The sequence below is a fragment of the Salvelinus sp. IW2-2015 genome, unplaced genomic scaffold, assembly GCF_002910315.2.
Source record: "Salvelinus sp. IW2-2015 unplaced genomic scaffold, ASM291031v2 Un_scaffold7041, whole genome shotgun sequence".
NCBI classification, from domain to species: Eukaryota; Metazoa; Chordata; class Actinopteri; order Salmoniformes; family Salmonidae; genus Salvelinus; species Salvelinus sp. IW2-2015.
The window spans coordinates 18,702-26,613 of record NW_019948301.1 but is presented as its reverse complement, the minus strand read 5'-3'; positions in this window follow the sequence as shown (position 1 = coordinate 26,613).

Sequence of the window (7,912 nt, the reverse complement as noted above, 5' to 3'; positions counted from 1 at the left end):
ACCACTATCAGTCTGGCCATGTGGAGGAGACCACTATCAGTCTGGCCATGTGGAGAAGACCACTATCAGTCTGGCCATGTGGAGGAGTTCAGCTGTAGTGAGGGGCAACCTYGCGGTTTGGTCAGGGCCAGCATGAGYGATGTAGTTRATCCTGTGTCGGTYYGTGTAGCTAGMAAATTAAGTTAGAGCATTTAATCAATACAATGTGTTCTACACAGCTGTCAACATTCTACAAGGAAAGATACACATAATCAATGATATAATCATTAACCAGATTACCACGGATACCAGACTTAGATATATGATAACTCAGTTCTAGAATGTTGATGAGTTCTAGAATGTCATTGTTGAGAATCTATTGACATTCAGAATGGACTTAGTTTAGACAACCAGTCAGTATTGTAGTTTCATGACCAGAGACACATCTTTAAAGGAACAGTATGTATTTATTCAGAGTGGTAKATGGATTCAAACAGTCTGGATCTATAGGATCCTTCCCACTACATGACTGATATGTCAAGTGATAAAATCACAAGTTATCAATTAAAAGTTCATGGGAAAARTGCACTTGTCCTCGTGTGAAAATTAGAGTTTATTAAATATTCTACAACCGTAATYACATCAATCAAYTGAAACTTTATTTATACAGCACATTTCTTACAACAAATGCAWTTCAAGGTGTCAAAGTCCAGGAGTCCAGGTGTCCCCTCTCCTTGTCTCCAGTTGTCTCCTCTCCCTCTCTCCAGGTATCTATTCTCCAATGTCTCCTCTCCTTGTCTCCAGGTGGCTCCTCTACAGGGGTCTCCTCGCCAGGTCTCCTCTTTTAATCTCCATGTGGCTCCTCTCCTCCTCTCCAGGTGTCTCCTCTCCTCCTCTCCAGGTACTCCTCTCACCTCTCCATGATGCGCTCCATGCCTACTCTCCAGGTGCTCTTCCTACCTTCCTCTCCATGGTCGCTTCCTCTTCTCCTCTCCTCCCTCTCCGGGTGGCTCCTTCCTCCTCTCTCTCTCGCGGTGGCTCCTCACCTCCTCTCCAGGTGTCTCCTCTCCTCCTCTCCAGGTGGCTCATCTTCCTCCTCACCGGGTGGCTCCTCACCTTCCTCTCCCAGGTGGCTCCTTCTCCTCTTCACCTCATCTCCAGGTTGCTCCTCGCCTCCTCTCCTGCTCTCCAGGTGGCTCCTCTCCTCCTCTCGGGTGGCTCCTTCCTCCTTCTACTTCCTCTCCAGGTGGCTCTTTCTCCTCTTCTCCGTGTGGCTCCTTCCTCCTTTCCGGTCGCTTCTCCCCTCATCTCCAGGGTGGCTCCTGTCCTCCTCTCCGTGCTCCTCTCTCCTCTCCTCCTCTCCAGGTGCTGTCCTCTCCTGCTGCTCCTCCTCTCCGGTGGCTCTCTCTCCTCCTCTCCTCCTCTCCAGGTTGCTCCTCTCCTGCTCTCCTCCTCTCCGGTGGCTCCTTTCCTCCTTCCGGTGTGGCTCCTCATCCTCCTCTCTCTCCTCTCCTCCTCTCCTTCTTCCTTGCTTCTTCTCCTCCTCTCCTCTTCCTTCTCTTCCAGTCGTGACTCTTCTCCTCCTCTCCTCCTCTCCCTCCTCTCCTCCTCTCCCGATGGTCAGCAGCATCCTCCAGGTCTGTGGGTTGCATGTACGTGTAACGTTTTCGTGTGCGTGTGCGTGTGCGTGTGCATGCACCTTATGTGACGTTTCTGTCCACAGTGGTCAGACTCAACACACACTGTCTCAGTTATTTCACTGTCGCCCTGGTTATTACAGCATCGCCACCACCTCACTGCTCAGGAACCAATATAGACAGGACAGGCACGGCCCTCCATCACAGATCTTATAGGACTGGCTAGATCCAATTCTCAGATTTGCAAGTGGCAGGAATAGAGAGGGAACTGGCTACTTTTTATGTGTAGTTTTGAGGGTGGCAGTTGGCGACTTTAAGGCATGTGTCCACAACTGATGCTAGCCTATAAACAACACATGGCCTGGCAGCGCCACAGTCCCAAACCCCTCTCCCAGATACACTGCTATTCCATGTCACACTGTGACACGTCCAAACAGAAATGGAAAACGAATGGAGAGGGATGTGTACCAGGGCTGGGGTTTTCCCACAACCAGTCACCACAAAGACTAGCTTCTCAGCTCTTTCTTCTGCCCTCAGCCCACCTCTTCAGTACACACAGCCCTCCAATAACACAGCAGCATATTTAACTGATGTCCCTGTGATTAATGGAGGAATCATTGATTGAGCTGAGTCCACACTACAAGACAGAGGGGGGACTTGCTACAGATGAAGAGTTGAGAGGAAAGTGTTTCTACAGCGAGCCACATTCCAGGAGAAACAGCAGAATCAACAGGATGCGTCCCTGCCTCCTTAATCATAACCTGGACTGACAATTCAACCCCTCCACTTCCTCCCTCCATCGCCCCCCTCCACCCATCCATCCCTCCCTCCACCTTTCCCTCCCTCCCTCCCTCCGCCTTTCCCTCCCTCCCTCCACCATCCATCCCTCCCTCCACCTTTTCCTCCCTCCCTCCACCCATCCCTCCTGTCCCTTCCACCTTTCCCTCCTCCCTCCACCCATCCCTCCTTCCCTCCACCTTTCCCTCCCTCCCCCCTCCCTCCCTCCATCCATCTCATCTCCTTCCTCCATCCCTCCCTCCCTCCCCTCCCTCCCTCCCCTCCCTCCCTCCACCTTTCCCTCCCTCCCTCCACCTTTCCCTCCCTCCCTCCCTCCCTCCACCTTTTCCCTCCCCTCCTCCACCCATCCCTCCTTCCCTCCACCTTTCCCTCCCTCCCTCCTCCACCCATCCCTCCTTCCCTCCACCTTTCCCTCCCTCCCTCCCTCCACCCATCCCTCCTCCCTCCATCCCTCCATTCCTCCCTCCCTCCCTCCCCTTCATCCCTCCTCCCTCCATCCATCCCTCCCTCCCTCCACCTTTCCTTCTCCTCCTCCTCCTTCTATCCCTCTCAACCCTCCTCTTCCTCCCTTCTCCTCTCCTCATCAATCAATACATCAATACATTTTACAAAGACCTTTTAACATAGGTCTATTAGACCTACAAAGCAGCACCATATGTTATTAGGTCTACAAAGCAGCACCATAGTATATAGGTCTACAAAACAGCACCATAGTCTATAGACCTACAAAGCAGCACCATAGTCTTTAGACCTACAAAACAGCACCATAGTGTGCGACCTACAAAGAGCACCATAGTCTATAGACCTACAAAGCAGCACTATGTCTTTGACCTACAAACAGCACCATAGTATAGTAGACTACAAAAACAGCACCATAGTATTAGTAGATCCCTATACAAAGCAGCACCATAGTCTATAGGCCACAACAGCAGCACCATTAGTCTATAGACCTACAAAACAGCCCCATAGTATATAGACCTTACAAAACAGCACCATAGTATATAGACCTACAAAACAGCACCATAGTCTATAGACCTACAAAACAGCACCATAGTATATAGACCTACAAAGCAGGACGATGCCGGCCAGGAGAACGACCCCGAGGGCGAGGAGCGAAGGTGGAAATATTGGATGATTTTGGGATCTAGAATGTGACCCGCAGGAACCCAACACCACTCTTCTGGACCATACCCCTTCCAGTCCACCATGTCCAGGGAGGTACAGAATCAGCCAGGGGACCAGGAACCACCGGCCTGAGGAGGGAAACGTGAAAAGAGGGTGAGATCTGGAAGTTAGTGGGGAGCTATAATCGGTATGTTACATCATTGACCCTCCGGAGGACTAAGAATGACCTCACAAACCGGGGCCTTAAAGGAGGAAAGATCAGTGACGAAATCAATTGACAGATGAGACCAGGGATGCTGAGGCACAGGAAGGGGAAGGAGTTTCCCAGCTGGAGCGTGCTGGAGGGGGGGGGTTAGATTGAGTACATGCCCCGAACATGAGTTGACATAGTGTGCAATGTCCTGCGCCAAAGTGGGTCACCAGTTTTTCTGGGAAAGGTATTTAGTGGTGCGGGTGATACATGGGTGTCCAGTGGCGAGGAATGTCTGTACCTAGAGAGGCGATGGGGGTGCCGACGCTCCTGAAGAAGGTGATTATTCAGAGCGTCCGAGGCTAGGTTGTCGTCTCGACACGCCAACTCCGTCTGGACACTCTTCGCGCTCTTCTGAATAGGGTGCAGAGCGCCGGCTCGTACCATCCACTGGATGCTGCCACTGTCCGGAAGGTGAGCGCCTTGGTCTACCCCACTCTCTGCCCTGGGCTACCTCACTCTCCGCCCTGGTCTACCCCACTCTCTGCCCTGGGCTACCTCACTCTCTGCCCTGGTCTACCCCACTCTCTGCCCTGGGCTACCTCACTCTCTGCCCTGGTCTACCTCACTCTCTGCCCTGGGCTACCTCACTCTCTGCCCTGGGCTACCTCACTCTCTGCCCTGGGCTACCTCACTCTCTGCCCTGGGCTACCCCACTCTCTGCCCTGGTCCACCCTGGGCTACCTCACTCTCTGCCGTGGTCTACCCCACTCTCTGCCCTGGTCTAACCCACTCTCCACCCTGGGCTACCCCACTCTCCACCCTGGGCTACCCCACTCTCCACCCTGGGCTACCCCACTCTCCGCCCAGGGCTACCTCACTCTCTGCCCTGGTCTACCCTACTCTCTGCCCTGGTCTACCCCAGTCTCTGCCCTGGTCTACCCCACTCTCTGCTCTGGTCTACCTCACTCTCTGCCCTGGTCTACCCCACTCTCTGCCCTGGTCTACCCCACTCTCTGCCCTGGGCTACCCCACTCTCCGCCCAGGGCTACCCCACTCTCCGCCCAGGGCTACCCCACTCTCTGCCCTGGTCTACCCTACTCTCTGCCCTGGTCTACCCCACTCTCATCCCTGTCTACCCCACTCTCTGCCCTGGTCTACCCTCACTCGCTGCCCTGGTCTACCCCCACTCTCTGCCCTGTCTACCCACTCTCTGCCCTGGTCTTACCCACTCTCTGCCCTGGTCTACCCCACTCTCTTCCGCTGGTCTACCTCACTCTCTGCCCTGGGTCTACGCCACTCTCTGCCCTGGTCCACCCTGGTCTACCCCACTCCCCGCCCTGTCTACCCCACTCTCCGCCCTGGTCTCTACCCCACTCTCTCCCTGTTTTACCCACTCTCTGCCCTGGTCTACCCCACTCTTGCCCTGGTCTACCCCACTCTCTGCCCTGGTCTTCCCCACTCTCCGCCCTAATCTTACCCCACCTCTGCCCTGTTTTTACCCCACTCTCTGCCTGTCTACCCCCCTCCGCTGGTCTACCCCACTCTCCTCCCTGGTCTACCCCACTCTCCGCCCTGGTCTACCTCACTCTGCTGCCCTGGGCTACCCCACTCTCTGCCCTGGTCTACCCCACTCTCTGCCCTGGTTACCCCACTTCTGCCTGGTCTACCCCACTCTCTGCCCTGGTCTACCCCACTCTCTGCCCACTCGGAAGAGGTCCAGGTTGGCATAAAGACTGTGTGGTCAGTAGACCGGGGACTTTGAGCGCCGAACGCGGGGAATAGACGTGACAGTAGTGTAGGTATGTACGGCAGGACCAAATCAGAGAGATAGGTACGAGCAAGTTTATTTATTCTCTTTGTAAGTTAGCAGGAAAACCTTGAAATCAGCCCTAGCCTTAACAGGAAGCCAGTGTAGAGAGGCTGGCAATGGAGTAACTTGATCCATGTCAATATTCTAGCAGCCGTGTTTAGCACTAGTTTATATGTATGCTATCCGAATGGGTAGCCGGAGAGTAGAGCATTTCATTAGTATAGTTCTCCTCCTCCCTTTCTAACTTCTCTCCTCTTCCTCCTTTCATTTTCTTCTACTCCTTTTTCCACCTTGCTTTCCTCTCCTCTCTCTTCCCTCTCTCTTTCCTCCCTCCTCCTTCTCTCTCTTCCTCTCTCTTCCTCTCTCTTCCTCTCTCTTCCTCTCTCCTCCTCTCTCCTCCTCCTCGCTCCTCTCTCTTCCTCTCACCTCCTTTCTCTTCCTCTCTCCTCCAATCTTGCCCCCCCATCATTAATGACTGTGGTCAAGGCCTCCATTTCGTTAGTGCCAACAGAAACAATTAACAACACAACACGATTACTGTAATGTCGTGAAGGGAGCAAGTGACCTGGTTTTACTTCCGCTATCAACCGCCACATACCTCACACACACACATCATACACACACACACAAAACACACATACCACACACACAAACACACACACTCCGGCGCCGAAAAGAGATGGCCGCCTCGCTTCGCGTTCCTTGGAAATATGCCAGTATTTGTTTTTATGTGTTATTTTTACATCGGTACCCCAGGTAATCTTAGGTTTCATTCATACAGTCGGGAGGAATACTGAATATACGATTAACGTCAACTCATACATCGTTCCTACCAGGGAATATGACTTTCCCGAAAACGGATCCAGTGTTTTTGCCTTTCCACCCAATACAATGGATCTGATCCAGCCGGCGACCCTGTGCGACGCCGTAAAAGGGGAAACGAGGCGGTCTCGTGGTAGGCTTCGGAGACGGGCACATAGCGCTCTCCACTCCCTAGCATATACTCGCCAATGTCCAGTCTCTTGACAATAAGGTTGATGAATCCGAGCGACGGATAGCATTCCAGAGAGACATCAGGAATTGCTAACGTGCTCTGCTTCACGGAAACATGGCTAACTCAGAGAGACGCTAACGGAGTCGGTGCACGCCAGCTGTTGTCTTCATGCATCGCGCCGACAGAAACAAACATCTTTCTGGTAAGAAGAGGGCGGGGGGGGTTTGCCTTATGATTAAACGAGACGTGGTGTGATCATTCATAACAACACACAGGAACTCAAGTCATTCTGTTCACCTGATCTAGGAACTCCTCACAATCAATGTCGACCGCATTATCTACCAAGGAATTCTCTTCAATCATAAAATCACAGCCGTATATATTCCCCCAAGCAGACACATCGATGGCCTGAACGAACTTTATCTGACTCTTTGTAAACTGGAAACCACACACCCTGAGGCTGCATTCATCGTAGCTGGGGATGTTAAAAGGCTAATCTAAAAACAAACTCCCTAAATTCTATCAGCATATCGATTGTGCTACCAGGCTGGGAAAAACCCTAGCATCATTGTTATTACAATTTCCGCGACGCATATAAGCCCTCCCCCGCCCCCCTTTCGGAAAGCTGACCACGACCTCCATTTTGTTGATTCCAGCCTACAAACAGAAACTAAAACAACAAGCTCCCGCGCTCAGGTCTGTTCGACGCTGGTCGACCAATCTGATCCACGCTTCAAGACTGCTTCGATCACGCGGATTGGAAATATGTTCCGCATTGCGTCAACAACATATTGACGAATATGCTGATTCAGTGAGCGAGTTCATTAGGAAGTGCATTGACGATGTCGTACCCACAGCAACGATTAAAACATTCCCAAACCAGAAACCGTGGATTGACGGCAGCATTACGCGTGAAAAACTTGAAAAGCGCGAACATTTTTTTTTTCTGTTCTGCTTTTCCAGGGCAAGGTGACGGAAGCATGACCCGAATACAAACAGTGTTAGCTTATTCTCTCCGCCAGGCAATCAAACAGGCTAAGTCCAGTAAGAGACTAAAATCGAGTCGCACTTCAACAGCTCAGACACAAGAGGTATGTGGCAGGGTCTACCAGTCATCACGGATTACCAATAAAAAACCAGCCCGTCGCGGACCAGGATGTCTTGGCTCCCACGCAGGCTAAACAATTTTTTTGCCCGCTTTGAGGACAATACAGTGCCACGACACGCCCTACCAAAACCTGCGAGGCTCTCCTTCATGCAGCGAAGGTTGAAGTAAAACATAAACGTTTAACTCTCGCAAAGCTCGGCAGGCCAGACGGCATTCCAGCCGCCGTCTCAGGCATGCGCAGACAGCTGGCTGGATCTCTCTCTTTTTG